Genomic DNA, 17,710 nt, shown 5'->3' on the forward strand with positions numbered 1-17,710 from the left:
GTCAAAGATGCTTTATTTACGGCCTAAGAACCAAGCTTAAGGTTAAAAAAAAAGTGGAGTTTGCGGTCGTAATCTGTGTTTACGGTCGTAAGCTCTAGCCGTAATCTCCCAGAAATTCGAAAAAAAAAATGTGATTTTTGAGTTAAGCTTGAAACCCTTTTCTCAGCAGACACCAGTTTCAATCGTAAACAATAAAGAATATGTTCAAAAACTTGATTGTATTCCGCTTTGAAACTGGTTTTGCTCTGATACCAATTGTAAGGTCTTGAAACGGATCTTACCAGTGGTCAAACAATAAACACAAATGATAATAACAAAGAACAGAGTAGAAACAAGAATCTAAACAAGCTTGCACACGCTTCTATTAGCAAAAACGCCCGGTAAAACTTGTGGAATAGCAGTCGAAACTCTGTGGCGTCAACAACCATAAAACAACCTAGGAAACCTCTATTTATAGCGGACCTGGGTCGGCCTAGGGTTTACGGCTGTAAACTCATACATAAACTACCAAAAATGCATATTTAAACAAAAGAACCTATTACAATGAAAGCCTAGACCAAAACATTAATTAGACCCTTCAATCTATGTCATAACACTATTGAAGTAACATTCTATTAAACAACAAGAAACATATTAACCCTAGTTATTTTTGAAATTAACAAACTAGTTAGGAATTACATACCTTTTTAGTATTTTAGTAAACAAGCAAACCTGTCCTTCTTGAAATACTCTTGGAAGCAAGCACCATAAGTGTCATGCCTCTGATGGTTCACACCCAAACCCTAGCAACCAAGGAGGCTTGAAGAGAGATAGAGGAAAAGAGTAGAAGAAGAAAAATTTTCAGAATTATATTATTGGTATGAGGTCGTATATGAAAATGAACCCAAGAGCGTTTATATATGTGATAGGAAGGTATTGGATAAGACATGTATCTCCACGATAACCCTAATTGTCACACCCCAAAACCGGAACGACGGAAACATTCGGGGGTGTAGGACGTCATGTTTAGTATCACAAGACATGCATCTTAGTAAGAAAAGTAATGAACAACCATTTCGTTAGAAAGAAAGTGCTTACAATGTGTGTGTTCAAAAAACATAGAATCCATAAGCAAATAAAAAAAAAAGACTTGAAGCTATATTGCTCCATCTTCTGAATTCCTAGTGCGAGTACATGTCTACTAGTTTCCTAAGAATATAAGTTATATAAAAGAGTTTCTCAGCAATTAAGCTAGCGAGTTCATAAGATTTTAGTGATGTAAGTAAGTTGTAGAAAGTTGTTATAAAATGTAGTTGAAAATGTAGTAAGTTATAAGTTATGTAATGTATAAGTTATGTTTAGAAAAGTTCACTTGTTCCTCCAAAAATCCTATATTTCCTACTTAGATGAAAGATATGTAAAAATGATTCTAAAATCCTTTCTAAGAGTGATAAATTAATACAAGTTATATATAACTTGGAGTAAACAAACAATCGACTGTGCGCATCTGCCCTAAATCCATAACCCAATGAGGAACAGGAAGTAAAGCGGATAGCACACATCCCATTGTTTGTTAGGTCCTTGATGCATATAACTTTTGGTGTATTCGCTTGTTACTCATGGAGTTAATTATAATAGTTCCTTTATATTTTATGAAAAGATTCTTAAAGAAAACCCTTATATCTTATAGTAAAAGAGTGACCACAGTAATTACTTCGATAATCACCTAGTTTATACTGGTTATACATAATTTAATATTGAATAGATAGTCATTTAGGAGAATCTACCCTAAGCCCACCACCCAACGAGGAACAGGAAATAAGATGGAAGGCACACATCCAACGACCTATTGGGTATTGATGATGTATAACCATGACGCATAAACCAAGTTATTATAGAGTCAATCACCTAAAGTCCTTTAAGTCTACATTATTTTAATAAAATGGATTAAACCCTTTTCTGGGAAGTTTCTAGTTTTGAGTACTAAAAGATATGATTCAAAAAGTATGCTTTGTACTAGAAAGCAGTGCATTGAATTTATGTCCTATGACCTGACCCTTACCTAGTACCCATTATGATGACTTAATGTGTACAGAACATATATATATATAGCGAAAATCGATTAGATAATAGGTTGGGTGAATCTTCTCTAAGCCCACAACCCAACGAGGAACATGAAATAAAGCGGAAGGCACACATCCTATTATCTTTCGGATACCATTTATATATATCCCTTAATGTAAACATTAAGGAATCATAAGGTTAGCATTATGGTCCCTTTCTAATGTATGTACTAGACCCGACTGTTCCGTTTGTTGTTTGTATAATACAGGTACTGTAATATTGTAATAAGTGACTACTATTGTACTAATTGCCTGGGAACCGAACGAGACGCCTGAAATGATTTCAAGCCGTGAACATCCACATTATGATTGTATGATCATGTATACCCAATATAAATATCACCTTTTGTTTAAAACAATGGGCTAGTGATTCATTGGTATAGTTAGATCCTGTAATTGTTCCATTTTATAGCACCTTATTATGTTTGTTCTGTTATTGTGTATTGTATCTAGTATAAACTGAATCCCTAAACTATACCTATTATAATTTACTAGTATTCTACTTGAATTGTTATTGAAAAGACTCGTTCATCCATGAAGGGTCCTGGTTCACTAGCTTTGCATCTAGGAGGGTTAATGTCCAAAATGGAAACCTTTAAGGGCTTTACGACCATGGGAGATGGATTGGCATTAAACTCCATTTGTTCTTGTATTCTTGATGTTTTTAAGTGTCTAAACATGAATCCTAACTAGATATGAAGTATAGATAAGGGCACTTACAATCTAGAAGCTTGAAATGGTTGATACTAGCCAAGAACACTAGTGTGTTTTCTTGGTGTAACTTGATGATCTAAACAAACATGATTTCCATGGATGAAATAAATGTATGTAGCTAGTTAATAAGATGTATCAACTAATAAAGGGATAGAACACTTACTCTTTTTAAGATCTAAGGTGAAAGTCTTAATGATACTTGAGATGATTTGGAGGAAAAATCGGCCAAGGAAGGAAGAAATTACTAGAAATGACCCAAAGCCTTACATATGCTCTTGACTTTACGGCGACATGAGTTTACAACCGTAAACTCATGTTCTTGTGGCCGTGAACTTATTTAGATGAGGTTTAGATTCTATTTGTTACACTATAGGTCTAGCAGGAACTTTCTAACACTTATTCCTTAAGTGTATTAGGCTCAAAACTCAGAATAACCTTTAACCGGGCTAGAACTCAGTACTAATGAGTTTGACACTCAATAGAGTTGATTGATTGGTCTTTAAAAGTAAAAATTTTCGGGTTGTCACATCATCCCCCTGTTAGAGGGAATTTCATCCCGAAATTTGCCATCTTACAGTACTACTAGGGTTGTACTCCTTTGATTTGTAAAAAAAATTCACTTGTAGACCAAGGAATATTTTTTTTTCCCTAGTGTTCATCATAGGATTTCATACTTGGTCCATCTACCATTATCTTGTGTATACAAGTCTTATATGATTAGGGTTAGTAAGACGTTCGGATGTGCAACTCTGCCCCAGGTCCACAACCCAACGAGGAATAGGAGATAGGGTGGAAACACACATACTAGATCTGCATAATCCTAATCATATACCACCCTCGCGTATACACTAAATAGTGATAGGTGAGCTATATTCTTGCGTAGCCTCTGTGCTCGAACTTGGTTTGTTGGGCGAGTGGTATTTCATGACGGTCTACGGTCATCTTGACGATAGTGCTTCAGAGGACAAAGTACTCTTCGCATAAGTACCTCGGGATTTTGAATATGAAAGATAAAAATGGGGTTTAGGTCGGACTGTCGATACTAATGATGAAGGTTTCGAGAACTTGGCAATCGAGGTGATAGAAACATATGAACTTAGCATGGTGAGGACTACGCAAAACATGACGAGTGAAAGTAACGAACTTTTACTGAACAAGGTTTTGGCCAAATGAAAGAAACGTCTTATATACAGTGATGTATCCCTAGTGTGTTCGATAATGTACTCCTAGTGAATTCGATAATGTACCTCTTTCAAATGTTCTTGTGCTTTCTGTTTTCCCTTTGATGTTAACATTCCTATGTATAGTACCACTATGTGCGCATACATACAATTGAAACTGCTTTGATAACTGGTGGTGATACTTAATATCATGATCCTCCTTGGTACCACTATGATCGCCTGTTATATACAAGTTATGAATAATTAAGATGAATAACATCGTCGACTGAGTAACTCTGCCTCAAATCCACAACCCAACAAGGAACAGGAATTAGGGATCACTCTAAGTATGCAACATCTTAGTTATGCATGACCCTAATGCATATGCTAAACCATCGTAGCTTCTCTACAACATATCTTTTGGTTGTCTTGAATACCATGAGATTTTCTATATGTGAGTAATTTAAGATTACTTTTAAGTGTATTCCCCTTAGTTTTAATCTTATATAAATATTAATTAATTTTTAAAGTAATTACTAGATCAAAGATGTACCGGTGCTCGTTGACGACTCTGGGGTCGATTCTCCTGCGGTGATCATCAGGATTCGTCTGTTCGTGCTTGAGTTCCTTGTTATTGGACAGTCTCTCTGGTTGTGTCCAGCCTCACCACAACCATAGCAAGCTTGGTTTTCTTCAACACCGGGGACTTGGGAGATCGGTTGAGCCGGTGCCCTGTAGAAATGGACTGTGTGTCCCTTTCTATGGTCGTTCAGACACTGCATTTCTCGGCATACTCTGGTGTGGTGGTAGTTGCACTTTCCACACTTCAGGAGGGTTTCAACATATCGACTACTAGGTGCTGGAGCAGTAGGCATTGTGGCGGTGTACGTAGTACTTTCTTGTTGTTCTTGCGGGGTTTCCTGGGTAGTTTGCTTCTTCTTCTTCTTGTTCCCCATCTTCTGATTATAATCCTCTCCCTTTAATGGCTTAGGAACGAGGACTTTTACACCACGGCGGAATCAATTGTCAATTTGTTGTTGGGCTAGGCATTTGGTGCTATCGAATGTGGCTGGGTTAGAAGATAGTACATCACCTTGGGTTTGGGCAGTCAGACCCCATATTTACCTTTCTTTCTTCTTACTCTCTGGAGTAACCATTTCAGGGCATAGTGCTGCCAGGTCAGAAAACATGTCATTGTAGGTCACTATGTCTGAGCAAATCATGGTATCTTCCCATAGTTCTTGTTCCATCTTTTAAACTTCGCCTATTGGGCAATACTCTTCCAGCATCAACTCTTTCAGGTTTTCCCAACCTATTGAGTTGTCAAGGCTTTGTTGGAGAAGGTGCAGGCAACAAACTTGACTTTGCTCCCTTCTGGGCATGAACAGATTTCGAAGATCGAATCTATTTTTTCAAACCATCACATCAGAGCGATGACTCCACCATTTCCGTTAAAGGAAAGGGGTTTGCAGTTAGTGAAGTCCTTGTAGGAGCACTCCTTTGAGCACACAGGGACCTCACTTTGAGTAGAATGAACTGGTGTTCCACCTCCTCTGGAACTCACAGGATGATACTGAGCGATGGTTGTTGCCACAGCCTCAACTACTACAACATTCAAAGTTGCCGCGTCGATTTGTGGAGAAGGTGTCGGAGTTATCGGAGTGGCTTGTCTAGCTGATCGTTGTGGAGGCATCTTGATAAAAAGGATACAAGATGAAAGGAAATGAGTCTATAGTAGTGGATAAAATCTGAAAGCTAAAAGATTAAATGTATCGGGTCCTGACTTCTACAGGGTTCTAGAAACAATTCATAAAAGAGTTTATACCTAATAAACTCTATGAATTTGAACTGACTAACCTCGAATGAATACCTATTTCCAGAATAACTGTTACCAGTTGCATGTAAGAAAATAATCCTAACACATAATGTGAGCACTGTCTCCACTCGCTCATTAAATTAAGAAGATTATTATTTATTAGTGCGACGTGTCAAACGTTATGAACTTGTTCTTGTTCCTCCTTGAATCTTATATTGTCTGGGTTTGTCATGCGAGAATGAATGTGACTAAAGAATCTATGAGATTTAGTATAACTATATGGGGTGATCCTTACAGAGTCATGCTTACAGTTGTACAACGTATATAAGTTGTATATAATTGAAGATTAGATAGGCCTTTAAATAAATGACCCTACTCCAAAACCGCAACCTAATGGGGAATGGTAGTGAAGTGTAGATCACAAATTCTAAGTCTATAAGATCTAAATTATATAAAACCTTGGGAGTATATATTGTAAGATTATAGGCCTATCCGTAAGGGTCTTTTAAGTTGTCATGAAAGTTGTTTATATAGTTCCTAAAATACTCCTATAGTATTTTAAGGTAATGTACTTGTTCTAGAATATTCTTGACAGGTGAGAGGTAAGTTTTAAGACTGTTGCAACACTACATCACTCTTAAACACAAGTCAGTCATATCTCGAATGAATATAGTTGATCAGGCTATATTGATCCTAGCTATGATTACATAACTGTTCAGGTTCGACGGTAGTGTTCAACCTTTAAATACTTTAGTTATGTTCTCCTTGTGATACTCGTTCTAGTATGTTTACATGTATAAGCAAGTAGGTATATTTTTATAACTTATCATTATACTCTTAAAACATATCATTATCCAGAGCACTTAAGCCCCATTGTATTTATAGTTGTATATCTTTTATTGGTTGATATACTTAGTTCATTATAAACAATACGTTGATAGCATTCTGTCACACTCCAAAACCGGAACGGCGGAAACGTTCGGGGGTCTAAGACGTCATGTTTAGTATCACAAGACATGCATCATAGTAAGAAAAGTAATGAACAACCATTTCATTAGAAAGAAAGTGTTTACAATGTGTGTGTTCTCAAAAAATAGAATACATAAGCAAATAACAAAACAAGACTTGAAGTTATATTTCTCCATCTTCTGAATTCCCAGCGCGAGTACCTGTCTACTAGTTTCCTGAGAATACATGTTATTTAAAAGAGTTTGTCAGCAATTAAGCTGGTGAGTTCATAAAATTTCAGTGATGTAAGTAAGTTGTAGAAAGTTGTTGTAAAATGTAGTTGAAAAATTTAGTAAGTTATAAGTTATGTAAAGTGTAAGTTATGTTTAGAAAAGTTCGCCTGTTCCACCAAAAATCCTATATTTCCTACTTCGATGAAAGATACATAAAACTGATTCTACAATCCTTTCTATGAGTACTAAATCAATACAAGTTATATACAACTTGGAGTAAACAAACAATCAACTGTGCGCATTTGCCCTAAATCCACAACCTAACGAGGAACAGGAAGTAAAGCAGATAACACATATCCTATTGTTTGTTAGGTCCTTGATGCATATAACTTTGGTGTATTTGCTTGTTACTCATGGAGTTAGTTGTAATAGTTCCTTTATATTTTATGAAAATATTCTTAAAGAAAAACATTATTTCTTATAGTAAAAGGGTGAACACAGTAATTACTTTGATAATTACTTAGTTTATACTGGCTATACATAATTTAATATCGAATAGATAGTTAATTGGGTGTATCTGGCCTAAGCCCACAACCCAACGAGGAACAGGAAATAAGGCGGAAGGCATACATCCAACGACCTATTGGGTATTGATGATATATAACCATGATGCATAAACCATGGTATTATAGAGTCAATCACCTAAAGTCCTTTAAGTCTGCACTGGTTTAATATAATGGATTAAACCCTTTTCTGGGAAGTTTCTAGTTTTGAGTATCGAAAAAGATATGATTCGAAAAGTATGCTTTGTACTAGAAAGAGATGCAATGAATTTGTGTCCTATGACCTGCTCCATACCTGCTGCCTCTTATGATGACTTAATGTGTACAGAACATATATATAACTAAAATCGAATAGATAATAGGTTGGGTGAATCTGCTCTAAGCCTACAACCCAACGAGGAACAGGAAATAAAGCGGAAGGCACACATCCTATTATCTGTCGGATACCATTTATATATATCCCTTAATGTAAACATTAAGGAATCATAAGGTTAGCATTATGGTCCCTATCTACTGTATGTACTACACCCGACTTTTCCGTTTGTTGTTTGTATAATATAGGTACTGTAGTATTGTAATAAGTGACTACTATTGTACTAATTGCCTTAAATTGAGTATTAAGGTATAATGTGATGGCTAGATCCCATACTAAACGCTCTCCATGTCAAAACATTATGGGAACCAAACGAGACCCCTCAATGATTTCAAGCCGTGAACATCCACATTATGATTATATGATCGTGTATACCCAATATAACTATCACCTTTTGTTTAAAACAATGTGTTAGTGATTCATTGGTAAACTTAGATCCTGTAATTGTTCCATGCTATAGCACCTTATTATGTTTGTTCTATTATCATTTATTGTATCTAGTATGAACTGACTCCCTAAACTATACCTATTATAGTTTACTAGTATTCTACTTGAACTGTTATTGAAAAGACTCGTTTTACTAACAAGTTATGTTTATACTTTAAAAACCGCGTTTTGCTAAACAATAAAGCAACGTATCTATAAAATAGTTTTGAAATGTTTTGACCACTTATAGAAGACATAAGCAACATTTTGAACAATGTCTATAACAAATAATTACACAATTATCATTGTGTTCAACTTGTATTCCCCCCCCCCCCCCCTTAAAAGCATTTATAACTGTTAAAAGACTCATTATAGGGTATGAACTCACCTGATGTGGTTGATTCAAACAGGTATGCATGTAAGGATGAGAAGTTCCACGAATGAAGTCCCAAGACACGACAAGTCCTAAATCATATATAACGACGCATATTGGCATGAATATAGGAAACACCATGACCAAGTGTTGGAATCACATGTGATTTTACAAGGGAAGGTAGAATTGCACTCACATGAGTTTACTACCATCGGTTTACGGCCCAAGGGAGTTTATGGCCGTAAACTCATGGTCACTCATTTATAATGGCATCTTTGAAGGTTAGGGAAGTTTTAGGGACTTTAGCTCTACACTAGGATGAGGAAGACCACCTTCTTTGAATCCTTTGGTGAGTTTATGACCCTAATAAATTTACAGCCGTAAACTCATAACCATTTATGTTTATAACAGTTGTTTAAGGTCCTAAGGTCATCCATGAAGGGTCCTGGTTCACTAGCTTTGCATCTAGGAGGGTTAATGGCCAAAATGGCAACCTTTAAGGGGTTTACGAACATGGGAGATGGCTTGGCCATAAACTCCATTTGCTCTTGTGTTCTCGATGTTTGTAAGTGTATAAACATGAGTCCTAACTAAATATGAAGTATATATAAGAGCACTTACGATCTAGAAGCTTGAAATGGTTGATATTTGCCAAGAACACTAGTGTGTGTTCTTGGTGTTTTTGGTTTAACTTGAAGATCTAAACAAACATGATTTCCATGGATGAAATAAATGTATGTAGCTAGTTAATAAGATGTATCAACTAATCAAGGATAGAACACTTACTCTTTTAAATATCTAAGGAGAAAGCCTTGATGATACTTGAGAGTATTTGGAGGAAAAATCGACCAAGGAAGGAAGAAATGACTAGAAATGACCCAAAGCCTTACATATGCTATTGAGTTTATGACCACATGAGTTTACGGCTGTAAACTCATGGTCTTGTGGCCGTGAACTCATTTAGATGAGGTTTAGGTTTGATTTGTTACACTATGGGTCTAGAAGGTACTTTCTAACACTTATTCCTTAAGTGTATTAGGCTCAAAACTCCTTAGAATGACCTTTAACCGGGCTAGAACTCAGTACTAATGAGTTTGACACTCAGTTGAGTTGATTAACTAGTCTTTAAAAGTAAAAAAATTCAGGTTGTCATACTAATCATTTAACATCCTCCATAAGGCATCCAAAGCTCCTTAATGCTAAGAGAAAAACCTAGATCCTCTTCTAGAATTCATCTCCCTCTATGGGAGGTTCTAGAATTAGTCAGTGTTTAACTTTTTAACATTATCACCCTTAGTCCTTTTACTTTTAATTAATTCCAGTTAATTTCTAATTAATTCTTAATTAAATAAAAATAATTCTAATTAATATATTATTCTCATAATATATTAACAAATCATTTATTTTGATTTCTAATTGATATATTAATCAGATAATAAATTAATAAATCAATCTCTCTCTCTCTCTCTCTCTCTTAAAATTATCATATTCAATTACTAGGTTTGAGGGCAACCCAAAAGAACTGTGTTGCCATCAATTCAAGTATATACAGATTGTAGTAATGGACTTATACACGTAATCCAACAGGAGCAACCTTCAGTGTACCCATACTCTCCGGAAAATGCTTAACAACGAGAATTTCCATTCAACAACTTCTTCCAGCCGAGTTGGATGAGTCCTGAGCTTTTGTGCCTGTTGTCTAAGTGGTATTTTAGTCCCTTTTGTTTATAAGATCATGTAATGGCAGCTACAACACATTTATAGCTTCAAAATGCTTACAAAACTTCATATACACTCATATTTAGCGATTTTACTTCAAAAATGTTTTATGTGAATTTCGATGAGTTCTAGCCTAGTTTAAAGTCACACCTAGCTCCCTTTGAGGTACAAGAGCAAGGTCATACTTCTAAAAATATATTATGGCCTCGGATTGTTTTGAAATCTTATTGTAAACTTGTATTTTGAGATTTCATTATCGTATGGGTTCGGTTCTTTCTTTTGTGATACAAATCTGTTTTTGCACCTAGTGTAAGGTTGTTAGGAATAGCTCTTAACACCCTTAATTCATTGGATCTTATGTTGGTGTCCAAAACGAAGAATATGCAACTTTTTTCCTGAGTCTTATCCTGAAATTCACAAACCAAAGCTATACTTTGGAACATTTTTAATCCTAGAAATCTAAGTTTTAGCAAAAGTTTTATTGTCAAAAATATAACTCATATCATGTGTTATAAGCTTGGTTGGATGTGAGTGTTTAAAGAAAGTGGTAAACCCCAATTTAGGGTTTTATGTGTGTTTGGTGTGAGATGTGTGTATAAACCTAAGATTGTGTCTGGAAACATACATACCCTAATACATGTATAAAGGCTTAAAAGTATAAATAAAGTACTAGATATGTACTATCAAGAAATGTTCTAAATAGAGGTATTAGTATGGGACATAGTTTTGGAGAGGAAAAAGCACATCTAGCTCATGACAGTAATACTGGTAAGATCCTACTTACTAGAATTAGGTGAGTCTTCCTACTATACGATGTAGGTTCCTAGATTGTCTTTGTAACTCTTGCATGAGACACTATGGTTAGCTCAAAACACATGTATAAAAAACTATGGTTGGATCACAACACTTGTATGAAAGACTGTGGTTGGATCATAACACTTGTTTACCTTTGTGACTTGCATGGAAGACCATTGTTACATCATTGCAGGAAAGACTGCAAATAGGCTAGAGCATAGGTAGACCATTGTTAGATCATGACAAGAAAGACTGCAATTGAGCTGTAGCAACATAAGTGGTATTTTGGGGAACTCACTATGCTTTGTACCTATAGTGTTAAGTTTAAATGTTTCAGGTACTTTTAGTAGCAAGGGGAAGATCCTGACTTGATTGCATCAAATTTACTACACAATTCTGTACTATTTAATTTGATCTTTTGTTTACTATGATGTTTTGATACTATAAATTTTACTCTAATTATGATGTTTTGATGGAATAGAATGAATGGTTTTTATCATGTTAAAAATGAAAGTTTTACTCTAAATTTGGGGATGTGTCACACCCCAAAACAAACTGGCGGAAACATTTGGGTGTGGAGGAAGTCATGTGCAGTATCATAACAATGTAATATAGTAAATCAAGCAACAACATCCATTGCATTAAATAGTACAGTAAATACAAGTGTGTTCTTTGTAGAGTTTAAATGACACCAAAAATGAATGTATAACAAAAGAATAACACGAGTCTTGGATTCTTCACCGTCTTCTCAAAAGCTGAACGAGCGTACCTGTCTTATTGGATTCCTGAGAATATAAATTATTTTGAAAAGAGAGCATCAACATAAAGATTTTGGTGAGATCATAAGTTGTTTACCATCATTATGTTGTATTTGTCTCATAAAAAGGTTTGCATTTGTATCATAAAAAGGTTTGTATTTGTATCATAAAAAATATTTTTTTTGTTTTCCTAGAAAATGCTTGTAATGGAATGTCGTCTTCTACTAAGATTGTACCATTTGTTTGTTATCTTATAGTAATGTAAATTAAATTTTTGTACTAATGAATGATACTCAAATATTAGTTCACTGCCTTATAACCGGATTGGGTAATTTAGGTTAAAATGTGATGAGGTTACAACCATGCTTGATCGACCTACTATAAATACATGACGTTCTTCAGACGTCGAAAAGGTATGACATTTGTTCACCCGTGGATCTACAGGTCCCACTGTAGCTAGCAGCGAGATGTAGGATGGTCAATTATGTACAGATCTATGCACAAACTCACGCTCTCCCTCAAGGAGACTCTGGTTACAAAACATGACACAACAAGCGTATTGTTATGTCATGAAGTAGTATCTCACGTTTTTGTTAACATATACATGCATAGTGTGTATGTTCCTTATGAATTTGGTATGTGTATGTGTGTCATCCTTTTGTAAATGAAATGTTCCTTTTGTAAATGTAATGTTCCTTTTATATATGTAATGTTCCTCTTCTAAATGTATATGTATAGTGTTAGTTCTTGTACATGTAAATGTATGACCTCTAAACTATACCTATTATAGTTTACTAGTATGTCTACTGTATAACTGGATTGTTGAAAGGACTCAATTGTTAAACATAAACCATCATGTTAAGTAATACATTGAGAAAAGGGCTTAATTTTCATATGAGTATTTAGTATGTATAATCATAAGTTAATCGATAGTCGGACTAGTGAATACTACCCTAAGCCGACAACCAAAGAAGGAGCATGAGTCAAGGTCATTAACACTAGTCCTAACTATATTAAAGTATATTTATACAAAAATATTTATATGAACATGATTTTGAAGTAAAAGAGTTTATAAGTAATTTGTAAAAGGGTTTTCATATAAAGTTTAACAGGATTTCGAAACAGTAAATGTCATTTTTGTTTGTAAGCAATCAAATGTATGAACAACACAATTCTGTTGTGTTTCAACTAGTATCCCCCACCCAAAAAAGCATTTAAAACATGTAAATGGTTGATATTAGGGGTATGCAATCACCTGTAGGGAGTGATTCGAATTAAGATCGATATAGGATGCTAAGTATGCCAAGTGAAGTCTTGAGAACAAACAGATTCTATTAAGCATATAATGACACATATATGTATATAATTAGTGTATATAACAACTAATCAAATAAGGGAAAAACATTAGGTACTAGCAAACACTTAAAATGAAGTGTTGCAATCACGTGTGATTGATTGAATGGAGTTTACGGCCACATAAGGATGTGTTCACGGCCAAGGAGTGTTCACGACCACACAAAGTGCTTTCACGACAATAGTAGAGTTTATGGCCAAGAACACATGATGTGTTCACGGCCCAAACTTGATTCTATGAAGTTTTTATGGTATTTTCTTGGGTTTAAGATGGGTTTACGGACATAACTAGCAATTTATGAAGGGTTCACGGCCACATGAAGGGTTCACGGCTGTGAACTCTTGAAGATCATTCAACATGTGCATGATTCAAGGCTGGAAATCAAGTGATTCTAATGGATAACAATTATATGGAAAATATACTTAATTAATGGGAGTCTTAAAGGTGTTTTCGGCCCTAAGAACTAGTATGTGTTCTTGGCGAAAAGATGATGATTTGAAGATCTACACCAAAAGTGTTGAATTCATGGATGAAATCAAAGAGGTTCCCATGAATAAGAACGATATCAAGCAATAATGGAAAAAACACTTATGATTTTAAAGAGAAATGAGTGTGTTCTTGATGATATTTGAGAGAGTTTTGAGTGTTCTTGACTTGAAGATGAGACAAATGATGGAATAATGAAGGAAAATCATACTTATGGAGAGGGGTTCACAACTAACATGGGTTTACGACCGTAAACCCTATTTTGCGGTTGTGAAATCCTTTTGATGGAGTTTCCGACTCAATTGCAACTCAATGAAGTTAATTTAACACATTCTAACATAGAGTGCTTGAATATACTAGACTTTGAACACTTAAACAGACCCTTAACATTGCTAAAAGATAGCTGAAACAAGTTTGACTTTTGATTAAATTGATTGGCTTTACAAGATAGAAATTTCGGGTTGTCACATCATCCCCCTGTTAAAGGGAATTTCATCCTGAAATTAGAGTTTAATAAAATACATATAGACAAAGGGAAGAGATGAGTATATTTTAGTTTCATTTGATCCTCGCACTCCCAAGCGAACTTAGGTCCCCGCTTTACATTCCAGCGAACCTTCACTATCGGCATACGACTTTGCTTTGTTTGTTTGACCTCTAGATCCATGATCTCTACTTGTTCTTCAACGAAGTTGAGGCTCTCATTGATCTCGATCTAATTGAGTGGGATAACAAGAGTCTCATAGGATAGGCACTTTTTCATGTTCGACACGTGGAAGGTAGAGTGTACGCTACTAAGTTCTTGAGGTAGTTTGAGTTTGTAGGTTACACGGCCGATTCTCGCAAGAATCTCAAAAGGCCCTATGTAGCTTGGATTTAGATTTCCACGCTTTTCGAATCGTAGCAAGTCCCTCCAGGGTGAGACCTTCAATAGAACACAGTCACCCACATCGAATTCCAATGGTTTCCTTTTCTTGTCTGCGTAGCTTTAATTTCGGTCTCTAGAGGCTTTCAATCATTCGCGAATTTGAATAACCTTCTCTTTCGTTTCCCGAAAGAAATTTGGACCCGTGAGAGTGCTATCAGGAACTCGTCCTTTAGCTAACTACATGTCACCCACTTCAGCCCAGCACAGAGGGGATCTGCACTTCAGGCCATAGAGGGCTTCAAATGGAGCATACTTTATGCTTGTGTGATAATAGTTATTATAGGAGAACTCGACAAGTGGTAAATGAGTATCCCATGCCTTTCAAAAGACAATTACACAGGCTCGTAACATATCTTCCAATGTTGTACTGTCACTTTGTCCATCAGTTTGTGGATGATAGGTCGTGCTCATGTCCAGCCTAGTTCCTAGAGAACTTTGTAGCGACTGCCAGAATCTTGAAGTGAATCTACTATCTCTATCAGAGATAATGGATATGGGAACACCCCCACTAGGGTCTCGTTTGGTCACTAGCTGTCTCTCGCAGTTGATAACCACTCCAAACTTGCTCAACCAGTCCATGCCCAAGATGACACAGACATCTCCCATTGCAATAGCAACTAGATCAATCGAGAACTTGACGCCGAAAATCTCGAGTACATATCCTCGGATCACCTTGGTGGCATACACCACTTTCTCATTAGCTATGGAAACTCTCAGAGGTTGACTCATCACCACTCGACTAATACTGATGTGCTTACTAAAAGTCAAAGATACAAAAGACCGACTCGCACCCGAGTCAAATAACACCAAGGAATGTACAGATTTCACAAGAAAAGTACCTACGCATATCATAATATAACCACAATAACTCAAAATAAATGTAAATATATGAAAGAATACATACCAGCCACGACATCGGGCATTGCACGGACCTCCTCCACAGTTAACTGGAAGGCTCTCCCTTGCGCCTTCGGTACCTCGGCGTTCATTGGCCGGCTCTCAGTAGCTCTGATAGCAGCAGGGGCAGATCCCTAAGGTGCTCCCTGGGTAGTCCCTCTTAATTGTGAACACTCTGCCTTGCAGTGTCCAGTCTAGTTGCAGTGAAAACATACTGCAAACCCCTTGGGGAAATCCTTGGCCATATGCCCCTCCTTGCCACATTTTAGCAAGACCCCGCTCTGCACACCCCCTCATGGCTCTTGCCGCACTTGCCACAAGTTCGGCCCTTCTAACTCCCAGAGCATGAATCAGCGGGCTTGACCCGCTTGGCTGTCGGCTGAGAGTGTGCCAGTCGCTGATCCCTCGCCTAAGACTCAGCCTCCTCCCTAGCCTGGGTGTCCAGCTCTATCTCCCTCTTTCAGGCATTTGCCTGAAGCTCAACAAATGTCCGATATGTTGAGTTCACCACGAACTCCCGTATATCCCTCCTCAAAATGCTCAGGTAGCGGCTCATACGTGCCTGCTCGGAGGATACGTGCTCTAGGAAAAACATTGCCTGATCATGGAACTTCCTCATAATCACCACAATAGAATCAATACCCTGCTTGAGGGTTAAAAACTCGTGGGCCAAACGCTCCCTCTCCACCTCGGGAACGTACTCATCTTAGAACATAGCAGTGAACCTCTCTCAAGTCACTACAGCAAGCTCAGCAGGAGAATAATGCGACGTTACAAACTTCCACCAATCCTTCGCTCCCAAGCGAAGCTGGTTCAACGTGAACTGGACCCTCAAATGTTGAGGAGACGAGAAAGTAAAGAAACATCCCTCTATGTCTGGTATCCACCTCATCGCCGCAATCAGGTACTGGGTCCCATCAAACTCCAGTGGTTTTGTGTTGCTGAACTCCCAGAACAACAAGGCATCACCACAATGTGGTCTAGCTGCAACTACATGTAACAACCCGAAATTTGTATCACTCCTTGCAACCCTTTTCGTAACTCATTTCGATAATCCAATCGCCGTTTCCAATTTCGATTCCGATTCCATCATTTAATTAAGTCATTATTGTATTTTTTTTATATTATGACTTAATGGGTATTCTAGTAAATTTAGAACTTATTTTAACACCTCGTATTAGTGATCAGAACATTTCTAGAATCAACCATATCGAGTTACGACAACTTGTTCGGGTGCGACCAAAAGCCTTGTCTAACGCTGGTATCGGGTAGAATTCCTCCGTGTCTGAATCCCGAACACTATTTAAAGTGTTCTAAGCTTCCATTTGAAGCTTTTGCTTCATCTCTCGACTCTCTCTCTAACCTCTCTCCTAAATCCAAGTTTAAGGGTCCAAATCATCAATTTAAGGCTTCAAATCTTCAAGGTAACTTCCCTAACTTGTTATACAACCCCTCTAGCCTTCAAATTCGAGTTTAAACCATGGACTAGGACCATTATCATGGGTTTACAGCCCTAGAAAAATCCTAGGCCGTAAACGCATATAAATGGGGTTTTTGAGCAACAAAACCCTTCCAAACCACAATTAGACCTTAGATATGGCTAGATGACTTCATGGAATGGACTTGGAATGCCTTAAACATGGCTTTTAAAGAGTAAACATGAGTTTACTACCCAAGAACATGCTTGGGCTGTAAACTCCTCATTCATGGGGAGTAAACTCTTTTTCTTGTGTTATAAAGCCATATAAACACACCAATAGCCTTGGAATAAATCCTAGAATCATCTAAAAATAGTTTGGGGACCTGAAACATGTCAAACACCCTCCAATTAGGTTTTTACGGCCATGACACCCCAAGAATATGTTCCAGGGCCGTAAACTCCTAAAGATGAGTCATTTGGTACCCTAAATTCATACCAAGGCTTGTAAAAATTATTGGAATCACATGTGATTAATCTAAAGCCATTAAATCATCAATTTATGGGGGTATAGGAGTTTATGGCTGTAAACTCCATGTTTAGGGTCGTAAACTCGCTTAAGTGATGTTATTGGTGATTTAATTTCCA

Source organism: Lactuca saligna, chromosome 3 (assembly GCF_052625555.1).
Source record: "Lactuca saligna cultivar CGN05327 chromosome 3, ASM5262555v1, whole genome shotgun sequence".
NCBI classification, from domain to species: Eukaryota; Viridiplantae; Streptophyta; class Magnoliopsida; order Asterales; family Asteraceae; genus Lactuca; species Lactuca saligna.